Source organism: Saccopteryx leptura, chromosome 1 (assembly GCF_036850995.1).
Source record: "Saccopteryx leptura isolate mSacLep1 chromosome 1, mSacLep1_pri_phased_curated, whole genome shotgun sequence".
NCBI lineage: Eukaryota > Metazoa > Chordata > Mammalia > Chiroptera > Emballonuridae > Saccopteryx > Saccopteryx leptura.
In genome coordinates this window covers 119,674,196-119,701,681 of record NC_089503.1, presented here as the reverse complement: position 1 = coordinate 119,701,681, position 27,486 = coordinate 119,674,196, and the positions used below count along the sequence as shown (strand labels likewise).

The 27,486-nt window shown below is 41.1% G+C and overlaps 1 protein-coding gene across 1 annotated transcript in view; it reads left to right on the top strand.

The window, feature by feature from the left end:
* Positions 1-2,531: 2,531 nt before the first annotated feature.
* Positions 2,532-27,486, top strand: part of BASP1 (brain abundant membrane attached signal protein 1) — a 75,308-nt gene continuing 50,353 nt past the window's right edge. The window contains exon 1 of the mRNA XM_066374143.1: positions 2,532-2,777. The gene's annotated coding sequence lies outside the window, so the exon portion shown is untranslated. The remainder of the gene's footprint in view (positions 2,778-27,486) is intronic.

The following is a 27,486-nucleotide window of genomic DNA, read 5'->3' as shown; positions in this document are numbered from 1 at the left end:
GAGAGTTCGAGCCTTATGACATATTCCATAAGTCATTTTATGCCTTCCATAAGGCATATTATATATGTTTAAAGAATTTGATCCTAACCTGTAACAAAGGTCTTCCTCTCTCTAGTTTGTAGAAGATAACAGGTGATGCTCCCATGGTCACACAGCTGAGATGCATGGAGCTGAGGGTTGACACGGCAGATGCTGAGCCCTCCTGCGTGTCCATAGTTCACCATATATCTAGAGCTGTCTCCAGACATTCAGAAGTCAGCTGGCCCACTTCCTCATCTTACATCAGAGCTGAAGAAATGAGGCTCTAGAACTCCAGGTACTTGCCCACCCCAATGGTGTGCAGAATAAAACCTAGGCTTCTAACTCTCCCAAGGGTGGCCTTGTCCCTTGCCCTTGTGCAGATGGTCAAGAACAAGGTAAGTCGTCCGACTAGGTGGATGTAGGTCAACCCTGGGGTTCTTTTTTTTTTTTTTTTTATGTCTCTTAATTTTTTTTTTTTTATTTATTTATTCACTTTTAGAGAGGAGAGAAAGAGGGAGAGAGAAACAGAGAGAAAGAAGGGGGGAGGAGCTGGAAGCATCAACTCCCGTATGTGCCTTGACCAGGCAAGCCCAGGGTTTCGAACCGGTGACCTCAGCATTTCCAGGTCGACGCTTTATCCACTGCGCCACCACAGGTCAGGCAACCCTGGGGTTCTTGAAGAAATTCTTCCATTCCAAGATGCTTGATGGATGGTGAGGGGCTTGCCAGGATGTTCACACCTCAAAAGACTGGGTCTCCTTATTTCTATTTGTGGATGGTGCATGTGTGTGCGTGCATGTGAAAGCCATGGAGTGCTTTGTCCTTGGTGGGTCTGCATTTATTTTAGAGAAATATCTTCCTTGAGTATTTTGTATCAGAGAGAAACACATGGGAAGGGGAGATGCCTCAGCCAAGATTTCAGGCCCCCAGCTATTTCATGCCAGACCTCATTTGCTGTGATGTCCGTGGTCAGTATTTTGGGGCAGTCCTTTGAGTTCACCAAATCCCACAATGGGAAGTTTCAAGTGACTCTGGTAGTAAAGAACATGGCTAGATCTTGAACTAGATAGACTTGGTATCTACCACTCATATGTTTTCCTCTCACTTTCACCTGCCAACAGAAAACAGAAGATATTGGCGAGTGACTGTGCAACGGCTACATATTGATGATAGAAATTCTCTCATGCTCTTTACAAAACAAAACAAAAACCAAACCACATGCACATACGCGTGCGCACACACACAAATAAATTTTTAAAAAAAGAAAAAGGAAAGGAAGAAAAAAGAAATGAGTAAAGGAAGGAAATCACAATACCTTTGAGAAGCTCCTAACAGATAGGCCAACTCCTCCTGACCAGAGAATAGTAGATAGTTCTCGGTCCTTCTAGAACAGTCTCGATTGACTCAGCCTAAAATGATCTTTCATGGGTTCTTTTTATTTAACCGGTCTGAAACATGCCCAATCCCCCTGCCCCCAATCCTGCCACCACCAGTGTTTCTTTAGCTGGGAAATTTCTTAAGCTTCTTATTGGAATTTGCAGCATGTGGTTAAAATCCCCAACACGTAAAATGTGAGCGTGGCATAAATGACCAGTTTTGTTTTAGAGTCACATACAGAATAATAAGTTACGATGAGATAAATTCCTTTTTAAGGAGGCTCCTAATTCCTGCGACCTGAAATTGGAATTTGGAATCTAGGAAGAGTTTGCAAAAATAGATTGTATGTAACTTGTATTGAGAACTAGTTCATTTTGGGTTCCAATGTAAGAAGAAATATAGAGGGGGTGGGGAACACACTCCAAATTTTGTGCAATGTTTTAATGCTTTCTTTCTTTCTCTCTTTCTCTCTCTCTTTCTTTCTTTCTTTCTTCCTTTCTTTCTTTAAAAGGAACATTGCTTATTGGATATAGTGGCCAGAATGAGTTGATAATCATTGAAGTTGGATGTGTATGTTTGAAGCTTTCCACAATGAAAAAAGGAAAAGGAAACAGAAGCTAAGACAAACGATCATGGCTCTAGTATCGGGCTATTCTCTGCTTGCAGAAGCAGGAATGACATTTAGTTCAAACTCATTTTCTATGGAGATTTTTTTTTGTGTGTGTGTGTGTGTTTTCCTGGAATCCTAAAAACACACTCAAAAACTGTTTCAACATGTTTCAGGCTGGCTGGGTCAGAGATGGCAAGAGTACAAGATTGTTGAGAAAGCCTCTGACATACAGTTAGTGGCTGGTTGAGATAGTTTCCAAATAGAAATCTGACCGGAAGATTAGAAAAATAGGCTGAAACCAGTGACCTTGAGATCAGTCATGTGTCTGCCACATATTTCGACTTTACCTGGGGCCAAGATATGGTGTTTTGGTTTGAGGTTCTTAATCATAATAATTACTACAAGTCTTGCTCTGTTGTGTAACTCCCTGCCCAACCCCTTCCAGACAAGCAGAAGGTACAGCCATACTTAGAGCAAACCGCTCTCTGTTCCAGATTTTCCAGTGGAAAAAAGGAATGTCTATTAGGCAGATTATTTACCTTCCCGCTGCCACGCCAGGGGTAAGCTTCCTAGTCCAGCTAATTCTCCTGCAAGGACTGGCAGCTCCTAGCCATCCGCTGGGCAAAGCCAAGCTCCTTCCTCCTTTACCATATCTGTGGCCCCAAAGAGTTCCCTTCCACCTGGGCAGCAACCAGATGACCACAGGCCAGTGGCTTGAAGGCTCAGAAGACAGGAAACACGCGGACAGTTGTGGGGCTCCTTGAGGCTGGTGAGTCCCATCTTGCCTGGTATTCTGTTATCTCCAGGGATCACCCAAGTTCTGGCCTCTCTGATAATGTTTCCTTCTATACTCACGCATCTGCTCCATGGGTCTTTTCTGAGGACTCCTGGCTCCTCTTCTGCTTCTGTAGTAACCCTTTAACTGGACTGTCTGGGGTCCTTGGTCCATGGTGGGTAATTCCTCTGTTCTCAGAGTCTTCGGAGAATCTAACCTGAATGAAATCTGGCTCTCTTCAGAGCATCCTGGTTTTTCACTGTTCCACATTTCACCAACTGGGTTGGGAATTCAGTATCCTACCAATGGTTCATAATCAGCTGCATTCTATTACTATTCTTTCTTTTGGAAAATATCACCTCTCTGTTGAGTCCTTGACATTTTGTGATTCTTTTCCCCATCCCTTCCTCCTTGCTGTCCCTCATGGGATCTCCTAGTGACTGCTCCATCCCACCTCTCCAAAGTAATTAAGACATGCATGTACATGTGTAAATGTGTGTGTGTGTGTGTGTGTGTGTGCATATAGTGTCAAGACCTTGGCTGAAAGGCTGAAATATTTGATGGCTTAGATTCTAATTTCTGCTTTACACTTAGTAGTTTGTGTGACTCTGGCCAAGTTACTGCATGTTTTTCGTGTTGTTAGCTCTTCTACAAAATGTGAGTAATAGTACTTCCTATAGTATAGGGCTAACGTGAGGATGTTATGAGAAGATTCGTATAAAGTGAATGACATATTTCTGGTATAACTCAATAGTTGTTAACTCTATCATGTTTGGCATGCTTTCTTTTCTTTCCAAATCCCTACATCATTTGGAGAAACTTCCACGTTCCTGGAACTTTACAACCTAACCTGTTCCTTACCAGAGATCTGCCTTCTATAACTCAGGACGTGTGACTCCACTGCCTGCCTATCCCACCTTCTAATGATGACCTCACCACCTCCATACCCCAAACCCCCTTTCCTCCTCCCTGCTATGTCCCTTCCTTCTTCTCCATCATGTCCTTGTCTTTTTGTAGCACAGCCTGGAACCCTTCAACCCTGGCCAGATGGCTGATTTTCACTGCATCTACACAGACGGTGATGTATATGTCATTCATCTTGTACGAATGTCATGTTTATTCTATCCTTATATTTTCATAATTCTTCCATTATGAGGATCAATGTGAGGCTAAACCACCCACTATTGCCCACCGTAGGCACAAATAAAGCATCTCATTATCAACCTCTCATCTGGAGAATGGGTCTTAGGCCAGTAATGAATTTGATCCTAGGGGGCAAATGGTCTAGGAAAGTGGTTTGGCATGGGAGTGAGGTGACACTTTTCACATGGCAATGACTCAGAGCTGGGACACCAGGGGGACATATGCTCTGATTAGGAACGGGACAAATTCTATGGGCTGTGGGACAAAGTCAGCTATGTTTCTGTGATTTTCTTTTTAAAAAATTTTGTTAGCACTTTTTAAAATTCCAGTCTATCTCAAACCTGCTGAGTCACAGCAAGAATAGGGATTCTTTTCCAAACATTAGCCAGACCTTTAAGATGAGACTCCTCTTTGGGGGTCAGAAAGGTGATGGTAGACAAAGTCAGGCTGAGGGTTCTATAAGGCATTTTGAATAACCATGGCACTCAGCATCAGCAAACTCAGGATCTTTTTTCCCAGGGACATTTGGAGCCAGGAAAGATGGGGAGAAGGTTTGGCTTGGCTTCAGCCTGATCTTTCCTATCATCCCAAGAGATGGAGTGACTCTTTCTCAGAATGGAGTGGGGAGGAAGAGAGGAAACATTCTTGTGGAAATTGGGAAACTAGAACATGACTATGTATTTGTACCATTTGGTTTGAGGTTTTATAAATTCCTAGAGTAACAGAGACATTTCTATCCAAAGTAAAGAAAAGGTACTCAAAAGGCAACTCTTGATTGACCATAATTTTGGAGGATTTATTTATTCTTTCTTCTCTTAGAGGTAGACAATTAGGAACAAAATATAATTGCATGATATTTGAAAGACACATTGTAAGAGGAATTGGGAGATCTGTCTCCCAAATCCTGTTCATCCCTGAAAGGGTGTGTAATTTGGGCAATATAATTAACTTGGTTCTATATTTCCTGAGGTTTAAAAGAATAGTTGTATTAAAAAGAAAAAAATCTTTTCACCCTGGCCAGGTGGCTCAGTGGAAAATGCATCAACTTGGTGCATCAGAGGTTGTGGGTTCGTTCCCTGGTCAGGACACATGTGAGAAGAAAACAACGAGTGTACAACTAAATGGAACAATGAGTTGATGCTTCTCTCACTCCCCCTTCCTCTCTCTCTAAAGTAAATAAAATAAAATAAAATAAATATATTTTCCTTTAAGATGTCTTGAAGAATAAGGGACATTTATATCTAATACTTTGAACAACTCAAGGGAGCAAACTGCTTTAAAAATGCCAACGGGACCATAAAATTTTGGGGTATTTGAGGAGACATAAAATGCGATGGGGAAAAAAATGACTGTGTTTCTAGAAATCACTAAGAGCAGTGCATTTAAAGATAAAATTAATATTTCACATTTAAAACATTAGGATAATGATATTGAGCATACAGGAAAAAGGGAGAGAAGGGGAAAAACAAAATAAATTATTTAAAACCTTGTGCTTTAGTCAGTATTTCTCCATCGCCATTCCCAGAATTCCACCCCGTTTCTGAATTTGGTCATGACGATGAATTCCCTAAGGATGCAGTAACAAAGTACCACAAACTGGGTGGCTTAAAAAAATAGAAATTGATTTGCTTAGAATTCTGGGCACTGGAAGTCTGGGATCAAGGTGTATGCAGTTTTTTCTGCAGGCTCAGAGGGAGGGTCTGGTCCCTATTGTTCCCCAGTCGTTGGTAGCTCTCGGCAATCCTTGGTGCTCCTGGCTTGTAGATTTATGACCCCAGTTTCTACCTGTGTCCTCACATCACATTCCCTGAGCATCTTGGTGTCAAGACTTCCTCTTCTTATAAGTACAACAGTCTTATTGGATTAGAGCCCACCCTAATGACCTCATCTTAATTACATCTGGGAAGACCTTTCCAAATAAGCTCATCTTCACATAGAAGGAGGTTGGGATTTCAATATATTTTGTTAAGGGCACTATTCAACCCATAACACTAACCAAGTGAAGAAAAAAAAAAACCCTCACTTTGTCCGGGAGATCCAGGCTCTGGCAGCTCCTCTGAGTGGGGAAGGCAGCGGCTGTTCACAGCGCAGGCGGGAGGCTCAGGGACTGAGCTGCAGTCTGCAGTGCGGAGTGAGTGCCTCAGCTCCTTCCTGGGTCCTCACCAGGCCCTCTCCTGCCCCTCAGCCGTTCTCCAATGCCCTGTCCAAGCAATTTGTTTTCTGTTTAACAAACAAATGCTTTTAAGAAATGGAACTACTTTAATACAAAAGTCAAATGTTTCTTTTAAAAATGGGTCAGGCCCTGGCCGGTTGGCTCAGCGGTAGAGCGTCGGCCTAGTGTGCAGAGGATCCGGGTTCAATTCCCGGCCAGGGCACACAGGAGAAGCGCCCATTTGCTTCTCCACCTCTCCGCCGCGCTTTCCTCTCTGTCTCTCTCTTCCCCTCCCGCAGCCAAGGCTCCATTGGAGCAAAGATGGCCCGGGAGCTGGGGATGGCTCTGTGGCCTCTGCCTCAGGTGCTAGAGTGGCTCTGGTCGCAACATGGCGACGCCCAGGATGGGTAGAGCATCGCCCCATGGTGGGCGTGCCGGGTGGATCCTGGTCGGGCGCATGCGGGAGTCTGTCTGACTGTCTCTCCCTGTTTCCAGCTTCAGAAAAATGAAAATAAATAAATAAATAAATAAAAATAAAAAAAATAAAAATGGGTCAGAATATGGTTTCTAGCCTCCTGCTCTCGACCCCATTTTTCCTCCCCTGCCCTCTGCATTGGCTGCTGCCACAGTGAAGGCTTCCTCTTGACCTTGTGCCATGCAGCCTGCGGCTCCCTGGAGACTCGGCCCCACTAAGCCGACTCAGCTGGTGATATCAGATGCATTATGACATCCAAGGCCCTCCCCTTCTAAATCTTCTTTTAAAATTTCCGTGAGTCACCTAAATTTTCTTGTCTATGACTATCAGCAGAGGCCGGGGGTGGGGGTGTGGGGGGGAGGTAGGAAGCGTGAAGGTGGTAGGGAGGACATATTCAGCAGTGTGACATTTACAAGACCCACATGTTATCTCTGGCCTGACCTGCTTGGTTCACCATCTCCAGTGAGTCCAGGTTTCCTGAACACATATGTATTGACCTTAGTATAGGGTCAACTCTGGATGCCAAAAGGCAACTACTTTTTAGCTTCTGCTGCCAGAAAATGGATCTTTTCCCCTTCAGCAAAAAGTGAAAATATATAATGGCCTCTCACTTTGTGAAAATAATTCACTTTTGACAATATTAAGGAAATGACCTGAGTTTACCCACAGTTAAGTAAAAATTGAGTTCCTTTTTCTATGATTTGATTGCAGTGCCCTCTGGTGGATATCTTGAGGCTATACAGAACAAAGTTTTTGTGTTCTATCCATTTTTACAGAAATCTAAGAAAGTGTTTTATTTAACAAACTCACTGTTTTCTAAAGTGGGTCCATATTTTGTTTCTTGTTTTCTTCCAACTAAAGTTTACTTCAACACATGACTAAATAGTGTGTGTATTTATCTATCAATCTATCTATATACCTCTGATGGTTCACATGAAATTTTCTGCACATCCCCTCTTTTTCATTTTAGGAAGAAAGGGAGAGAAGACAGATGTAATAAAATGAGCACAAAAGAAAGTTACCGTATGGGCTATTGAACTGTGGTGGCAACGTGCTACATGTATACAGAAAACTAGAATGCTGAAAACATGACTACAGTGAAGTTTTAGAACTAGGATTATTATGATTTAAAACATTTTGAAGCAGGATAAGGAAATGAATTCATTCAGTGAGTCTGACACCTATTTGGTGCCAGAGAGCTTGTGACAAATGGGTGGGGAGGAAATGGCAAGTCCCAGATAAAGGCCACCTTCTTGCTGCTTTGCATAAGGATGTCCTGCCTGTGACTTTTCCCCCAACTTGTTGAGCTAAGACCAGGACCTCCAGTTGCCCTGCACACTGCTTCTCATTCTGGTCCATAATCAGGGTGGAGGTGAAGGTCTGGCCGCACTTCCTCGCTCTTGGCTTTCAGGAGAATGCAGGGGGGCAAGCCCGGCAGTTCCAGTAAAGACTGTCCTTAGGGGGCACAGCTTTGGGGGGGGTCAAAGGCTTCTCTAAAGTAAATACAGAGGTATTGTAGCAACACCGGATTTTTAGATCTTACAAACAAGCAAAAAATATTTTAATGGAGGATTAAAAAATCAAAATTTAAAAAAGTTCCATATAGCCTGACCAGGTGGTGGCACAGAGGATAGAGCGTTGGACTGGGATGCGGAGGACCCAGGTTCAAGACCCGGAGGTTGCCAGCTTGAGTGCGGGCTCATCTGGTTTGAGTAAAGCTTATCAGCTTGGACCCAAGGTTGCTGGCTCGAGCAAGGGGTTACTCTGTTTGCTGAAGGCCCGCGGTCAAGGCACATATGAGAAAGCAATCAATGAACAACTAAGGTGTCACAACGTGCAACGAAAAACTAATGATTGATGCTTCTCATCTCTCTGTTCCTGTCTATCCCTCTCTCTGTCTTGAAAAAAATTAAAAATTAAAAAAGTTCCATGTAATGGCAAATGAAAGTAAATTCATTCAGGATAAAACTAAAGTCACCTAGCACCATCAGTTCATAAAAGAAAAAACAATTTAATACAAAAGATAATGAAAACACATTTCTCCCAAGGAAAATGTGTTTTATACACACATATATACATCCATAGAGAGAGACGCACACACAGACGGTTGTCCTTTCTTATCTTCCATTTCATCATTAAACAGGGAAGGTTTGTCCTTAATGGGCGCCTGTCTGTGACTGGTTCCGGGGACTGTGTGGGAGCTTTGCGGCTGAACTCTGACAGTCCCTGTGTGATTTGGAGATCACCTCCTCTGTGTTATTTCTTCACAATTGGGACTCAACCCCCCACCCCCCATTATTGTGTAAGGGGGATAAACCCTGAGAGAGAGTTTGCCCTCCAGGCTACAGAACCTGTTGTCTGCTGACCTCTGCTTGCTGTGGAGGGCATGTGAGACTGTCAGACCTCAGAGAGTCTTGGGGACACCAGGATCTAAGCACAGGGTTGTCTGGTAAACCCTCCCACTGCCTTGCAGAGCCGTCTGTGAATTGTTCCGACAGATGGGAAAGTGCTTGCTCACGTCCAGGCCGTGGAGGAAGGGTTCCCGCACCCCCTGACATTGCCTTCCAATGCCCGGGCACACTCACCCTCAAAAAGGGAGTTCACAGAACTGTGGAGCCAGAATGAGCCTAAAACCCCATAGGTGGATTTCCCCATAATACAAAGTCACTAATTCACCCGAATGAAGCAAAGGACAAGCAGAGATTCATTCAAATTGTCTTTAGAGAACCTGACACTACCCTGTGTGCTTCACACAGCCCGACACAGTGGCCTGGAACATGGCCGGGCCTCTCGGCCTGGGGTGGGCTGGTTGGCGGGTCTGGACTCATCTTTACACCTGCCTCCAACCTCTGAATTGCTCTCGGAACCCGCCAGCAACCGTATGAGCTCAAGAAAGGCAGCATCAGAAGCCTTTCTAAGCTTTTGTTTTCTAAGCTTTCTCTTAGCCATGTTCAAACTTTTAATCCTTTCTGTAAAGGCCTTATTGTATTCATATTTGTTTTATTTGTTTATTTTTTAAATTTACTTCCATTTTCACAAATGTTGTTCCCAAAGGGCCACAATATCTGAATGGTCGGCTGACCCTGACACTTGCATAGTAATTCAATGCAGCCTCTCATTCTGTGCATTTTAAGAGTCTGTATGTTGCATATTCTTTCTCGTATTTTTCAATTGCCGTGTTTCTTTCATTTTGCTTTGTTTTGTCTTCCTAACCTTTGAATTAGCTGTACATTTCAATTTTGTAACTCAGTTTGTTGGTTTTTGATGGTGTCTCTGTAGTGAGTGGACTGATGGCCCCCACAAAAGATAGGTCCACATTCTAATCCCCAGAGCAAGTGAATTTACCTTATTTGGAAAAAAGGGACTTTGCAGATATATTATGTTATAGATCTTGAAATGGGGAGCTCGTTCTGGATTATTACAGTGGGCTTTAACTCCAAAGACGTGTCCTTATAAAAGACACACATGGGAGAAACACAGAGAGAAGGTGATGTGATGATGGAGGCAGAGAGTGGACTGATGTGGCCACAGGCCAGGGAATGCTGACAGCCACCAGAAGCTGGAAGAGGGAAGGAAGAATTCTCCCCTAGAGCTTCCAGGAAAAATGGCCTTGCCAACACCTTGTTTCTGAACCTCTGGTCTCAGAACTGAGACAAAATAATGTTGTTTTAAGCTACCAAGTTTGTGGTAATTTGTTAAGATAGCCACAAAAAACTAAGATAGTCTCAATATCCTAAAATTGTATTTAAAACATTTCTCATGCAGTGCTATTCAGTCATTATTCCTACATTTAATGTTGTTTTCCAACTGTTAATATTTTACTGCATCTTTTAGGTCATTGATCTTAGACATTTTGTGTATTTCAATCATCACAATTATTTGTCAATTTATGGGCTATGTCTAGAATCAAAAGCTTCTCTTTCTCTACTAATCAACAGAAAATAAATCAGCCTTTTTCTGATGCTCAAAGTTGGAAGAAAACACCTGGAAAACTTATAGCTTTGAAGGGTTTGACATCTCAAAAGAAATATGAGTCATGTGAGTCATGTGAAGGTGTTTTAGAGCAATTACACTAATTATACTACCATCAGAGTGTGTGGTTTGGAGCTAGACTCTTTGGGTTGGAACCGAGCTTCACTAATTAATTGTGGGCAAGGTTTTTATCTTCTCTGGGCCTCAATTTTCTCATCTGTGAAATGGGTCTAATGATTTTACCAACTCAGGATTTTTTTGTGAGGATTAGGGGGGTAATGTGTGTCAAGTTCTTAGAAAAGTACCAGGAGCACATTAAGTGCTACAGAAGCGCTCACTATTGTTTATGTGTTTATTATATCTTAAACATCCACTTAGTGTGAATGCACCTTCAACACAGGGAGAGGCTAAAAAAGATTATTAATAATTGGGTAAGAGCATCAAGAAAGTGCTCCTGGAGACATAATCCTGTGTGACTCTGAAAATAGGGTTCTACGCAGAATTACAGACACACATCTTGGGGTAAACAAAGAGCAATATACTCACAAAGCCAGCGCTAATTTCTTTGCTTATGCTGTTGATAGCCATTTGTACAGATAGCGTAATGACAAATGCCCTCTATTAAACCAGCCACGCTCTGTCTCTTTTGCTTGATCCTTTGTGGAATTTCTCAAATGTATTCCATCATTTCAATTCAAAGAGTAATAGATTAATCTCATCTAGCTGAATAGAGTTTCATGCCTGTACTGTTGTAAATATTCATGGAGTCCCACCCCATAGGACTAATTATATCTTTTCCCTCCAGCCAAATTTTGAGCACAACGTTTTCTAGTTCCCAAACCTTATGAAACTTCCATCATCTACTGCAGTGGCTTCAAAGCTCTTTTGATCCTACACACAATCAAAGGGGGAAAGTTAACATATTATATAAATAATTCACAAATGCCGACACACTCATCACATGTACATGATGAAATACGTGACTAAGGAAAAAAATTTAAAAGATGAGTTTAAGTGAAAGAGAAATTATTGTTAGATGTCTTGCTAGTCACGATGCTCAATCCTGTCACTCGCTGCCATCCGAAGGCGTGTTTTACATATAGGGAGAGGTTGTCCTTTACTCACAGTGGGTACAGACCCCCATGACAATGCATCTTCCCAGGCCTTTAGAAATTTTTGTCCAGCTCATTGTCAGTGATCTGATTATGGCTGCTTCTCCCGCAGGCAGGAGTGGGTATATGTGTGCTCTGTATTTTCTTTTTGCTTGTCTGTGCTTGCTTTAGCAGTATGTTTACTACCCCATTTCTTTTCAGGGATCTTTTTAAGCCACTTGTCCATTTTTTCAGGGTTAATTAAGCTAAAACATGAGTCACCTCTGCTGCAAAACATGACAATAAATAGTGAAGAAATGGGGAGGGGAACCCCTCTCTGTCACCCATATTACCTCGGGATAAACTCACACACTCGTTGGCACCTGACAGAGAAGCTGAGTGAGGACATGCCTATCAATGTCTATATTTAATGCTTACAAAGAAAAGGCATGATATGTGGTTGTTGCCTCCTATTTTGTGCCCTTTCATGGTGGACATGCATTTCTTGGGGACCACTGTGCAGATAAAGTCTGAACTTTTTATCCAGGTTTCCTAGACCTTCAACAGCTTGGTGTTCACTGCCTTTCCTGGTCTGATGGCTGCATGTCTCCTGCAGGACTCAATCTGGACATAGGCAGTTAGGCTTCAGTCGAAATGCATCGCCCGCTATCCCACAGCTTGCCTTGTTTTTGCCCTTAAAGAGCTTCAGACTGCCCTCCCAAATTTCAAGTAGACAATTTTATTTTTCCAATACTCAGGCAGATCTCACTTCTCTACTCTTCCCTTATAATCTTTAAAAAATTTTTTTTCAATTTTTATTTACAGAGACAGAGAGAGAGTCAGAGAGAGGGATAGATAGAGACAGACAGACAGGAATGGAGAGAGACGAGAAGCATCAATCATCAGTTTTTCTTTGCGACACCTTAGTTGTTCACTGATTGCTTTCTCATATGTGCCTTGACTGTGGGGCTAGAGCAGACTGAGTAACCCCTTGCTTGAGCCAGCGACCTTGAGTCCAAGCTGGTGAGCTCTGCTCAAATCAGATGAGCCCGTGCTCAAGCTGGCGACCTCAGGGTCTTGAACCTGGGTCTTCTGCATCCCAGTCCGATGCTCTATCCACTGCATCACTGCCTGGTCAGGCTCTTCCCTTATAATCTTGAGGCTGCACTGAGCATTTCTCTCAGACTCTGGCAATAGTCCTTTGTCAATTATGTAGTCAAATTGCTTGGTGCGTTATTATCTATTATTGTCTTTAAACTACTATTGAAACCTTTATTATTATTCTATTTTTACATGCTTGTGACTCTCAAAAAATTATTTTCAATTTATAATATTATATTAATTTTAGGTTTAGAATGTAGTGATTAGACATTTCTATAACTTACAAAGTGATTACCCTGGTAAAGTCAAATACTCATCTGACACCATAAAGAGTTATTACAATATAATTGACTGCATTTCCTATTACATACTTGTATCTTAGCTCGCCAACTCGACTGGTTTTTCCTTGATGATGAGCCTGTGTTTTATCATTATTTAATTAAAAAAAAATTTTAAAGTATTTTTTATTGATTCTTCTGACAATTTCCTTCAAATCTTGGTGGTCATTTTCTAGTTGTTGAATCCTCACTTGCAGACATTATCTACTGGGTTTCTGCTAAGAGTGTTCTGTTACTCTTCCTCCCATCTTTCCCTCCCCCTTTCACACTTGCATTTTGCTAATATATCACAATTTGTTGTTCTTCAGTTATGAGTCAGTATTTACATTATTACAACTATCTAAAGATGGTTTACCAATGAGCCAACTAGAGCTCATTTTTTTTAAAAGACTTTATTTATTTATTCATTTTAGAGAGGAGAGAGAGAGAGAAAGAGAGAGAGAGAGAGAGAGAGAGAGAAGGGAGGAGCAGGAAGCATCAACTCCCTTATGTGCCTTGACCAGGCAAGCCCAGGGTCTTGAACCAGCGACCTCAGCATTCCAGGTCGATGCTTTATCCACTGCACCACCACAGGTCAGGCTAGAGCTCATTTTTTAACATAAATTTTTGTTTTTCCTGAGGTTACCATCTTCTCATTTGTTTTGTTGTCTCTGAAATTATCATTATGTTTCATTTCCATATGCTCTCACAAATGTCTGTCAATATTATTTTTCAAATTGTCTAGTGCATCATACAATCTTTTGGTTCAGGTTTTGCTGAAAGAACTTCACCCCATGGACTGTGTTCACTTGCTCTGAACTGAACCAGGTTTTGTCCAAATTGTAGCACTGTTGTTATCCTGTGATTTCTCTGCTCTACTGAGTTGGACACCCTCTTTTTGGATGCCATGTCTTGTTTCTCACTGGTTTTACCTTCATTCTGTTGGGGTCCTTAAAAGTCTGAGAAGGTCGACTCTTCCCTTACTCTTGGTGCATAGACTGGCGGGGTATAAATCCTAGTTTAAGAAACAATTTCCTTTAGCACTTTAAAAGTTTTATCCTTTTTTAGCATTTTCATTCCTATTCTTGATTCCATTTAAATGTTTCCCCTCTGAAAGGTTCTAGAATCTTTTCTTTATCTCTGTGGTTCTGATATTTTGAGGTAATGTGGACACTTGTGATTCTTAGTTTTGGATAAAATATTCTGAAATCTCTTTGAGAATTTCTGCCTTTCTGCTCTCTTTCTGGAATTCCAGAAATGTGGAATGTGATCCTCTTGTTTCAGACCTTGGTCTTTTTTCTCCTTTTCTTCCTTCCTTCCTTCCTTCCTTCCTTCCTTCCTTCCTTCCTTCCTTCCTTCCTTCCTTCCATCCATCCATCGTATTTTTCTGAAGTGAGAAGCAGGGAGTCAGAGAGACAGACTCCCGCATGTGACCAACAGGGATCCACCCAGCAAGCCCACCAGGGGGTGATGCTCCACCCATCTGGAGCATTGTTCCATTGCAAATGGAGCCATTCTAGCACCTGAGGCTGAGGCTGTGGAGCCATCCTCAGCACCTGGGCCAACTTTGCTCCAGTGGAGCTTTGGCTGCGGGAGGGGAAGAGAGAGACAGAGAGAAAGGAGAGGGGGGAGGAGGGAGAAGCAGATAGGCACTTCTCTTATGTGCCCAGGCCAGGAATCGGACCCAGAACTTCCACATGCCGGGCTGATGCTCTACCACTGAGCCAACGGACCAGGGCCTCCTGTTCTATATTTTTTGATATTTTTGTCTTACTTTCTAATCCTCTGTTGAAATTTGATCTTGGTTATGCTATTTTTAATTCCCTAGGAGTCTCTCTTTCATGTCTAACTTCCTGTTTTTATTTTATGAATAAACTCTCTTCTCTCATAGCTCTGAGGGCACACACACGCACACACATACATACACACACCCTGGTCCTGCAGCATCTTTGTTTCCTCTGAAGTCTTTCCTACCAGTCTGCTTTAGTTCATGTTGCAAATTTTCTTAAATACCTGGTAATCCTTGGTTATCCTTTTATAATTAAGACTTAATATTTGAAAGCAATTTGAAAGCTCTCTGTGTGTGGGCTGAACTGTGGACAAGTGGGTTTCACAATAAGTATGAAACTAAAATGTTGGCTAAAGGGTCAACTGACCTTTTCATTAGAGACGCATTTCTCCAGGGAAACAGCCAATCTCTTGTTAGGGAGCACCTTCCTGGCTAAGACCTCCTGGAATCAGGTTGTTGGAAATGGACTAGGTAGTCTACTACCATCATTAGGCCGACTTTCAGTTAATGCCTTTATTTTCAAGCTTGTGCCTCACCCTCTCTGGGCTTATCAGTAACAAATAGACTGATACCCCATGCAGTTAGTTTCTTTAAGACAAATTTCCAGTCAAGGGTGTGGCCAGAGAGCATGGAGGTGGTAGCCTCTACTGAATGACAGGGAGAGTACATTCATTCTACATAGAAACTTTCCACCAATCCCCTGCATGCTCTCTGCCTTTGGGTATATCCTACCTCTGAGTCCTGGATCTCTGAAAGTTCTGAGGGGCAAATTGGCTTTTAAGCCCTCCTAGGAAAGGATTACAGTTTAAAAGCATTTTCTTTTTCATTAAAGGGACCAATCAAACAAGTACTGCTGTGAATTGTTGATTGGGTAGAATTTGTGACGCTTCATCTGTGTTGAGAGAATCAGCAGAAACTGCAGGTCAGAATCTATACCACTCAGGGAATTGGCTGGTGATTGGCAAATATTTAAAACCCTTTTAAGACCACTAAATTTAATCAGTTTGAAAGGAAATTTGCCTTCTTTGGGGCATTAGAATGCATTCTTGTAGAAACATCAAGGGGTTGTAAAATTAACTCTATTTTGGTACCAAATAGGCATGGCTTTGTTACTCTGCCCCAGGACAGGAAGGAGTGTATACTCTCTTATTCTCAATGCCAAGAACTCACCATCATAAGTGGAGAGAACAAAACTATGGAATGGAATTGGAATATAAAAATTAGGATATCTTAGGTTAAGTAATTTCTTTTTATTGGTTGAACTTAGGAGTTTAAGAAATTTGTGCGTTCTGAATAACAGAGGCTGCAAAAGCCGGATAGTGGAGCCCGGGAAATTAACACTAATTGTTCAATAAATATTCTTGAATATGTGTGCCCCAATGATAGCACTTAATCATTCACACTTTCCAAAGCTTTCCATGGAGAAGATATCTTAGCTTCTTTACTGGACTCTAAATCTCATTTTAAACCTCTCAATGATGCCAACACCTTGTAATGCAAACTAGATGAAGCATAAATGTATTTTGTCATGAATATGGCAGGTAAAATAAATGACCGAATAATGATCAAGAACATTAATAATTCAACATTTTCCATTGCTTAATATATACCACCCAGAGGGCTTAGTGTTTTATAGGTATCAGTTCACTTATTTTTACAACCACCACATAAGCTATTGTGTCAGTCTACCTAGACTAAGTTATGCTGCAGTAAAAAATAGCTCTTAGATCTCAGACGCTAATAACAACACATACTTATTTCTCACCCACACGACATGTCTGACATGTGTTGTACAATCAAGGACCTAGATGGTGGAGCAGCACCTGGGTGGAAATTAGTAGTTTCAGGTGAAGGGAAATGAGAGGTGGTGGACCATGAGCTAGCTTTTAAAATTTCTGTTCAGAAGTGAGGCATGTCAGTTCTCTTTTTGACTCAATGGGCAAAGCAAGTCATATGGTCATTCCTGACCTCCATGAGCCAGGGAATTTTATTCCATTTCATGGAAGGTCGTCTCAAACTATGTAGCCAGCCTCGTACCAGAGGGTGGGGAAGTACAAACTTCTCCTAAGGAGGGCAGCAACTATTTCGAATAATATTATCTACCATGAACAGAGCAAAACGAACAAAACAAAACAAAAACAGTGTCAAGGACTTAATTATGCAGAAGTGTCAGAAGCAAACTCTATATGCCACTTTTTTAAAGGATAAAGAGTTCATTTTCATCTGCAAGTTATAATTCCAGGTGTCGTTAAAAAAGAAAAAGAAAACATTAAAATATTTTGAGAAATAACATTGCGAGTTGTCTTACAAAAATGCCATTCTAATGTTATTTATACAGATGAAATTCAGGTTCAGATGGTCTTAAAGAGGTTCTGTTTCACTTTGGGGATTATCTAGTGTTTTACATTCCTCATGTGACTCTGAAACTCACTAAATGTAAGAAATAGCTTGCAGGGGTCTCAAACTCGTGGCCCGCGCGAATATTTATTTTGAACTTCGTGGATTAGTCTGCGGGCCGCACAAAATTGTTCGGCGGGCCGCATGCGGCCCGCGGGCCGCGAGTTTGAGACCCCTGAAAGGCTGTAGGTGTGAATGTTCTAGCAGTGGTTCTCAACCTTTCTAATGCCATGACCCCGCAATACAGTTCCTCATGTTGCGGTGACCCCAAACCAAAAAATAATTTTGGTGGCTACTTCATAACTGTAATTTTGCTACAGTTATGATTCGGAATGTAAATACCTGATATGCATTATGTATTTTCCGATGGCTTTAGGCGACCCCACTGGGGTCGCGACCCACAGGTTGAGAACCGCTGTTCTAAGGGGAGGTATTTTAAGAGGAAGTAATTTCACTTCATCAGAGACATCTTTCACTCATCTAGCCAGTCTTTGCACGTTATTTCCTTTCTCATGGTTGTATCAAGTTTTGTCTGTCACAAGACAAGTAAGTACATACATATTCCAATGCTATAATTAATTTTTTTATTAGACTTTTCATTTAAAAATCACTCCTCTGGATTTAACATTTATTGCACTACAGATTTATTAGACAACCAGGTGAGTTTTCTTGATTGAGCCTGCTGCCATCTAGTGGTTATTTGGAAAATCAGACTTGGCAAAACTAGTCCTTTGTCGTCAGTACCTTGACTTCAATAAACATTTTGAGTGCCTAATGTATGACAAACACTGTTCTAGCTTACAACAGTGAATGAAATGGACAAGAATCCCCAACCTCCTGGAGCTTACATTTTATAGCATAAGGTCTTGTGTATACAAGCTAAAATTAGGAAATTCGGTCCACTTTTATAACCTGCTTACCTAAATTTGGTCCACCTGCTTACCTTCATGTGTGCCCATCTTCCCTATACGCTACATGTGAGCAAAACATCCTCGCTCTTGTAAAGGTCCACTCTCCCCTCTTTGTTCTCTGGGTTGAAAAACCTCTGGCCTTCTCAATGACTCAAGGACTTTGCATCTGTAACAATCCCCACCTCTCTTACATTCTCGAAGGCTTCCTCCCCCTTGGACAACCCCTTCAACATAAACACTTGCTCCAATGGTTTTTTTTTAATTATTTTTTTAATTTATTTATTCATTTTAGAGAGGAGATGGAGAGACAGAGGGAGAGAGAGAGAGGAGAGACAGAGAGAGAGAAGGGGGGAGGAGCTGGAAGCATCAACTCCCATATGTGCCTTGACCAGGCTAGCCCAGGGTTTCGAACCGGTGACCTCAGCATTTCCAGGTCGATGCTTTTACCCACTGTGCCACCACAGGTCAGGCACTCCAATGGTTTTTATTTAAAAATAAATAAAAACAAAAAACTTTCCTTAATCCCAAATTCTTTTTAGTTAATGCTGCATTTGTCTGCTTTCCGTCACTATAAAATTTCTCAAAAGTTTTCTTTTTAGTCTTCGTGCCTGCAAGAACCTCATTTGCCCTGCTTATTGCCGAATCCTAGGTATTCAGAAATAGTTTCTAGCATTTAACAGGTGCTCATTAAATGTTTCATTTGCATATGAATTCACATTGCAATAACTGTGACACTCACCCCCACCCTGGTTTATGGATAATCTGGTATTTGAAAAATGGAGGTAGAAAGGGCATTAAATTGATGAGAATTGTGCTCACAGTTGGGAAGACTCTTTAACCTATGGATTCTCAATTTGTAAAAGGAAGATTGGAGTAAACTGCAGATGACAGTTACATATCATGTAAGACAATGATCCCCAATCTTTTTTGGGCCACAGACCGGTTTAATGTCAGAAAATATTTTCACGGACCGGCCTTTAGGGTGGGATAGATAAATGTATCACCTGACCGAGACAAGCGTCAAGAGTGAGTCTTAGATGGATGTAACAGAGGGAATCTGGTCATTTTTAAAAAATAAAACATTGTTCAGACTTAAATGTAAATAAAACGGAAATAATGTAAGTTATTTATTCTTTCTCTGCAGACCGGTACCAAATGGCCCACAGACCGGTATTGGTCCGTGGCCCGGGGGTTGGGGACCACTGATGTAAGATACCCTGGAGTGAGATCTAATTGACAGTGGTACCTTGCATATAATATTACAGAGAATGTTTTTGGACACACACACACACACACATACACACACACACACACATGCTGTAATTGAATGATATTGACTGACTAGTGATGTCACCCTGGGTGCAGGAGGTGGCAGTTGGCTGTATATTTCTGGGTCACATGGTTGCCTCCTGCTCTAAATGTCAGCCTTTTAAAAAGAGAGCATTTCAAAACATAGCTTCAATTGCATTTTAAACTGAACTAGACTTAACCTCTGGCCAGTCCTCAACAGGTAATAACAGACTAAGAATTCAACTCAGACTCAAACTTATAAACCGCAGTCTCTAGAAATGAGTGTAAGATAAATGGAAATGGCTCTGCATCTATTTATTTATTTACTTATTTATTTACCCAGAGTTCACCTGATAGCCTATACATGAAGGAAAAATATTTTATTGTATAATATTTTAAAATGTTCCTCTCGAAAAAAATATCCTGCACTATGCTTAATGTTTTATTTCCCTCTAAGACAGGGGTTGGGAACCTATGGCTCGTGAGCCAGATGTGGCTCTTTTGATGGCTGCATCTGGCTCACAGACAAATCTTTAATAAAAAAAATAATGTTAAAAATATAAAACATTCTCATGTATTACAACCCATTCATTTCCTATTGCTCATGTTCATGGTTGTGGGTGGCTGGAGCCAATCACAGCTGTCCTCCGAGACAACACCAAATTTTTATTGGATAATGCGTAACATACACGGGTTGTTGTATGGCTCTCACAGAATTACATTTTAAAATATGTGGCGTTCATGGCTCTCTCAGCCAAAAAGGTTTCTGACCCCCGCTCTAAGATGTGTTATTGTTCCTTCTCTTCTGGTTGGCTGACACCACTTGTCTCCTTGCACCTCCCCACCCCCAAATTTTGCTTCTCCACAAGGAGATAATTCCAGACCAGACTGACAAGTATTTCAAGCTCGATTTCAATTATGGGGATAACAAGTGTGAAATTATGAGATTAAAGTAAAATAAACCTCAGAAGAAAGCCTAAACCTCTTTTAATGGAAATCAGGATTAAATGCAAATTTTCATCATGTTATGTCAGACAGTCATAAATGGTTTGAAAGGATAAAAAAATCTGAATGGATTTGAAGATTTAAAAGAAGTTCATCTCAGTAGAAAGAAAAGATAGTGATTGGTGATTTCAGCTGGAGGAAGTTGTTAATGCTCTAGACCAGAGGTGGGCAAACCGCAGTTCTGTGTCAAAGCTGACCTACCATGTGTTTTTTAAATAAAGCTTTATTGGAACACAGACATGTCCATTGGTTTTCACATTATCTGTGGCCATGTTCTTCAGATAATAGCAGAGTTCCCAGTGCCAGACAGAAATCACACGGCTAGCAAAACCTAAACTAGTCACTATTTGGCCCTAAGTTATAAGCTTTTCATTAGATTGCATATTTTTGAAAGCAGGGATTCTATATGTATTAACCTTAGTTTTTAATTTCTATTTTTAAAAAAGTATCATTACCTTGAAGATGATAGAGTAATAACAACTTTAAGAAATATAGTATGGAAATAGATTTATGCAGTGGGTGGTATTTTAAAACTTTCTACCTGTTGTTACATGTGCCTTTTAGGCCAATCCTATTTTTCTCAGCATTCGAAGAAAGATGTATGTCCTCTCTTCTCTCCCTGACCTGAGTCCTTCAGCATGCCCCCACCCCTGCCCCAGGAGGGAGCTGTATGCTGCAGGGTGTCAGGCCTGTCACCTATCCCCTCCCCGTGGTCCCCGGGAGCCACATATGGCACCTTTGAGTCCATCCTGATCGATAGCTGAACAACTGCCAGTTGGTCGATAGCTGAACTGCCCTGGAAGTCTTTTTGGCTCAGGTTGCCTCTACCATCCTCAGTGCCTCCGGCTTTCCTGGGCTTCCAGCCAGCAATCTGCAGGCCCTGGAGCCAGCTTTAAGCAGCTGCCAAGAAGATGTAGGGTGTCCATGGCCAAACATCCTTTAGGCAGAAATGGGGGAACCCTTGACTTGGGCCGAAAAACAAGGTAAATTTAAAAGAAGAACACCTTAAAATACAAATATTTCTTATTCTTCTTCTGTCAACGCAATACTCAAAAAGTCAATCCTCTGCACAGCAGGGTTTGTTTAAAGCATTTAGAAAGAGGACTCAAAGGAGAGGGTGAAGAGCTCCGTGATGGCCACTCTTAAGTCCCACAGGTGTCTGGAGCCTCCAGGTTGAAAACACCTGTTTGTGACACAAGGGGAAAGGCAGCATCAGAGCCTGGGGGTGGGGTGGCTGTATAATTTGAATACACCTTGCCCTAATGGGCATTCATTCTGCCCAGTCCAAGGAGAGGCTTCTTGTATCTTCCCCGCATCCTCCACCAAGGAGACTCTTCCACATGCCCCAGTGCCAAATTGATTCTCTGGACCACATTAGTTTTACCTTTTCATAACAATGCTTTAGGAGAATTATAATATGATGGTGTCTGCAATTTGTAGGTTGATAAAATAGATGGCCTCATGAGAAAAATTTTATTTCTCCAGTAAAAATCATTATTGAAAAATTGTCCTTTAGGAAATTTGGTATCCTTTACATAAAGGAATATAACAATACATTCTTCTTAACATTGATTGCTAGGATGATTTATCCCTCCTGATACATTGAAAATGTTTGCTTCAATTAGAGAAATTAATAGTCCATAATATTTTAATTTTTTCTATTGGCTTCCAGGAAGCTTAGTGCTAAATTCCTTGTGCAAATATATATACACACACACACACACACACACACACACTTCAGGTTTGTCATTATAGCTATCTGTGCCTTCCCACAGTTCCAGATATAGTGCTTAACTCTTATTTTATCTTTTCCTTAATGGCCCTTTTGGTGGTGCTATAAAATCAGTTCTTCAGGACATGTTTTCTGGATGTGTTTTATGAATTGACTAAGGGCTTTAAATACGTTTCTTGTAGAATTCTAAGAACAACCAGTGTGGTTGGGATTTTCCCATATTTCAGATGAAAAAAACTAAAGCTAAAATACAGGAAGAATTGCATTCAAAACCAAAAAGCTAAAAAGCAGAGGCAAAGTTAGGAATAGAAACCATTACTAGATAAAAACCAAGCTTGTCAACCCCATTACTGAGATGTACTATTGCCCCTGGTCATATTTCGTTGGAGTTCAACAGATGTCAAAGAGAACTGCAGTCAGTTTTCCCAGAGGGAACCGAACCCGTGAAACAGTATTGGAAAAAACAAAGTCAATTCTTGTCCCTAACCAAATACATGCAACCTAAAACCATTTTGCACCTATGAAGAATTGTGCTGAAGCTCTTGGGAAATGGGTTCTCTTAAATTTTTTTTGTTACACAGAATTTTAAAATTCAATTGGAGGACAAAACCCATAAAAATCAGCATAGTGATGATTGATAGATCCAATTGTTAGGCACTTAAACTGAGGAAATATTGTAAAAGATGAGAACTATGTGGTTAAAACTGTCACAGCAGCGTGATTAAAAGTAAAAAACAGAAAGGAGGAAAACTGACCTTCAATAGAGGACAAAATGCTTAAGCGATTTTGACTCAGCAATAATGCTGTGTCTTAGAAGAGAATTCAGATAGATGCAGAAAGATGTAAGAACCAATGTTATACAGAAAACAGAACTTTTGTGTTGATTATGGATCCATCGGTGCAAAAAGTAAGTTAATATGGATGGAGTAGTAGGTGCTCACCACAGGCTAAAATCTCCTTGCTCTTGCCATCACCTCAAAAGCTTGTGGTGGGGGAGGTCTTTCTCATTACAAGTGGATGAGAGTGGCTTGCCCCAGAGACAGGGGCCAGTTGCCAAAAGGGTGCCAGGGCTGGGGCCACATTCTTCATCCAAATCGAGCCACTAATTTAAAGGTGAAGAAGCAGAAAAACGCCAGGAACAAAAGTGCAGAGTTCAAGTATAGAGTGCAGGGAAAGCTTCTGAGGAGTGATGATTTCTCAGCCTAGAACAGGTCTCCTGAACAAAGCACAAGGTTATATATTATTCCCAAAATTATTCAACAGGAAACAGTATAACATGGTGTTCGAAAGCTGAGCAACCTCCACCCCACCTCTGAAATGACACTAGTTCTCAGTGGGAGTGACGTGGGAAGAGTTGGGGCTAAAACCTTGCAAACAACTTCCCATGCATTGATTTCAAGCATCATGGGACAACAATATACCTCCTGTTCAGCAACTTGCTTTAGGCACTTAAGTTGCTTTTAACACCTTTCCTTATGTTTGATTTTGATTAAATAAACATTTTAATTATAATAGAATTGCTTTTTGTTGTTGTTGTTGTTCCAAGTCCTCCAGCAACAATGACAAGAATCATGATTTTCTTGTTCTGTCAAATACTCTGGTCCACCACTGTGACATAATCATAGATGGCATTGAGTTCCCCTTAAAACTACTGATACAATAGCTGTTTTGCTTATTTCGTTTTGCTTTGTTTTTGAATATCCTCAACTGTTGATGCTAGCTTTTCCCTCAATATACTTGTAGCCTAGCTTCTCATTTCTTACTATCTTACCTTTCTGGTTTGGAGACTAGTCATTCCTTCTGACATTGTGTTGAGCTCTTCTGAGATTCTTAGGCTTTGGATGCAACTGAATTATGGCATCTGCAAGTCTCTGGGAGTCCATGCACAGTGCAGAGTACAGTAGATGCTGGAATTTGGAACAGCATTTGCACTTGGAGAAGTCGGGAAAACAGCACCCTTAATTAGTTCATAGTAGAAATGTGTATCTTCATTCTGTTTGACAACTTGCCTGTGCACTTACCAGTTTATTTTGGGCATCATTCTCTGCATTAGAGTGAAAGAAAAAGACATTCTTTACCAGTGGAGGCTGATCCTAGAGAAGTCAGGTGGTAACAAGGAATGGGGCGAGACTGCGCTGTGTGACTCTGGAACTTCTACAGTCTCATTTATTCAGGAGTTGAGGCAGGTGAATGTTCTACAACATTCTTTGTGCCATTGTAAAGTAATTTGTTTTTTGAAGGATTTAATGGATGATTACAGGGGAAGGGCAGCCAAAGTATTAAAGACTGTTTTCTCAACACTGAGGTCCCTCTGCTCTAATCCCCTGCCTAGTGTCTACAGAAACAGGTAGGCACTATCTGGAAAAAAAAGTCCTTGCTCGTTACTGAGGCAAGCACCCTATCATTGGTTTTGTGTATTTTCTTAATAGAAAGTGCAAGAGACTAGAAACAGCACCTCAGGACTGAAAGCCTAGGTGGGGAAATTGTGGTTGATGACGACCGACCGGAGAAGGGAGTTGGGAATGAGAACTATTCAGGTGGAGTATAAGGTTGCTTTTTATCCACCTTTTATCTCGGGCAAACATGTTCTTAGTGCAGTGCCAAGGCCAGGTTGCTCCTCCCATTTCCAGGCCAAGGCTTCGTAGTAAACACACATCTGCTCAGATTTCTCTGCTATCCTTTTACAGGACATAAAGAGGAAGCGAAGGGAACCGAAGCTAAGCTGTTTTCTTCCCGTTGCTCAGTGTGTAGTAATAGAGAGTGGAATTCAAAATCCCCGTTCATCTTTGGCACTGCTCTTGAAGTGACTGCCTAGGTTTGTGCTATAGCTGAGGACGGTGGTCACCGATGCTCAGGGTGCATCGCTGACCCCTGCTCGGCGGAGAATTCTGTTGAATTTTTGTACCTCCAAACCTGCTGCCTGCTACAGACATCTTGAACCACAGTGAGAGGCGGTTCCCCTCGCAGCACAGGCTCTTAAAAAAATCAGATGTCTTCCAACTTCATGAGCTTCGAGCTCATTTTGACATTTGGGCTGTTGCAGGGCTGCTCTGTGTGCACTGTATGATGTTTAGCAGCAGCCCTGACCTTTACCCATCAGGTGCTAGTAGTACTCTGTCCCCTTGCAATCTCTTCCTCCCAAATACCTCCAGATATTACCCATGTCCTATTGGGCACAAAAGAGCCTCTGCTTGAAAACCACTGGGTGAAGCTGAAGAAGTTCTTTCACTTGGCCATGTGAACGGTCAGTTTGTAATAATGGGGTGGGGGAATGAAAGAAATACTATACACATTTTAATATTTTCATTTGGTTAAAGTCCTAAATGTATTTAGGGGGGAAAGCTGTACACTTTCATGTATAATATTGGCTGTCTGGTCTTGAGCTTGCAATTTGTAGATGCAGCCTTGTGGACGAATTACAGCAATTCAGTCTTCCAGCCGACCTTTACCAGTAGAGCTAAACTGATCAAATTCTCTTCATGGGTCTCCAAGGGTTCGGGTTAATTCAGTGTCCCTAAATAGAAGCTAGCCAAAACTATGTCAAGCAAAGGCGGCTGTGGCAACACTAGAGTGACACTGCTGTCACGATGCTTTTTGCTTCATTCATGTTGGTCTGCATGTTTCATTTGGGATTTCAATCCTCTTTTTACTATTTAGGGGGAAAGGATGGCGACCTGTGGAAGATGCCAGTGGGTGATATGAGAGGTAGAGAAGGAAATCGTGGGTGACTTTTGGAAATGAGATGAGCTCTATGTAATTATTGTGGACTCTTAATGGACACAACAGATCCTATTTGAAAAGGTGAACACACAACAATGTTTTTGTAAACTGACTAATAATTTATGTGATGAGGTATCCATTATATTGCAAACAATTCTATGGCCAATACTTTAGCAGAAGTCAGTAGTCACCAAATAATGTACTCTTTTGATAAATATTTTCATAATTCAGGTTATGATTCACTGAAGCTAATTATGTAAGTAACTGAAAATGACAATAGAATTGATTTTTACAACCCAAGAAGTCCAGCTTTGTTTATTTAAAATATAGTTACTTCATTTGAAGAGTAATACAGTTTTTATTTCTATGATGTACTGTTGAAAGGTAATTAAATGTTATAAATTGAACCTTTCCCATAGGCTCCAAGTCCATTAGGTTATACTCTAAACGGCTTGTGACATCCACCATAGCTAATATTAACAATTTTCCAGTCTGCACAGCTTCAGATGCTTAGTCATTAATTCCTTAAGTGTGTGTTTCAGAAGATGTTAGATGAACAGCTAAAAATATCACCAAATTGGACTTTATATAGCAATGTACTGAAATGTAACAGTTTGGCCACTGTTTGATACATGTTTATAAATTCTGGAAAAGCTTCTGTTCTTCAAGTTAATAGCACTATCAGCCAGTTACATCATTACTTCATTTAAAAAGAATGCCTTAAAAAGTTTTTAAAAGAACAACTAAATCTTATTGAAGACAAAATTGAGGAGACCTGCAGTCTCATTGGTGTAAGCTATGGCCTCTCATTTCCATGGTGACGCATGACCTCTATTCTGATCACACCTTTCAAAAGCTTGTTTGTCTGCTTCATGATAACTTAGCTGAAAGCACTGAGGGTACCAAACATTGACTTTTATGTTGCATATTTTTCTTGAAAAATTAAGAAAGAGAAAACAGAAAATAACATCGGGAGCTTATCATGCAAACACAGTAAGATCGTATACTTATTAATTTTAAGATGATTTACATGCCTGGAAGATCATAGGGCTAAAAACTGAATGCTAAGTGAAATGATTAACTTATTCTGATACCATAACAAATACACTCAATAAATGCCTTGGGTGTAAAATTGCAAATGTCCATCTAATTTGACAGGGTGAAGATTTAGAGACTTGCCCACAATGGTTAAAAAATTATATAACCTCGTGTTTTAGACTTAGGGTGATTTTTCCCTTTCAGGGGACATTTGGTTGTCACAGCTAGTGGAATGTATGTGGTGGTGGTGATGGTGTGTATAAGTGTGTGTTACTGGTATCTAGTGGGTAGAGGCCAGCAATGGTGCTAAACATCCCACAGTGCGCAGGACCTCCTCCCACTAACAGAAAATTATCATTCCCCAAACAGGAGGCAGAGAAATCCTGCATGTAGCCTCATAGGTGGTGTGCTGGAACGAGGGGCACATATTGAACATATTAAATTATTGAATAAATATTTATATTCAAGTTAATAAAATGGTTTGGAGGCAACCTTAATTGTAGTTTACTTTCCTGCTCTTGTACCATAATTATTTGTTATTCATTTAAATGGCAAAAGGAGAAAAGAACC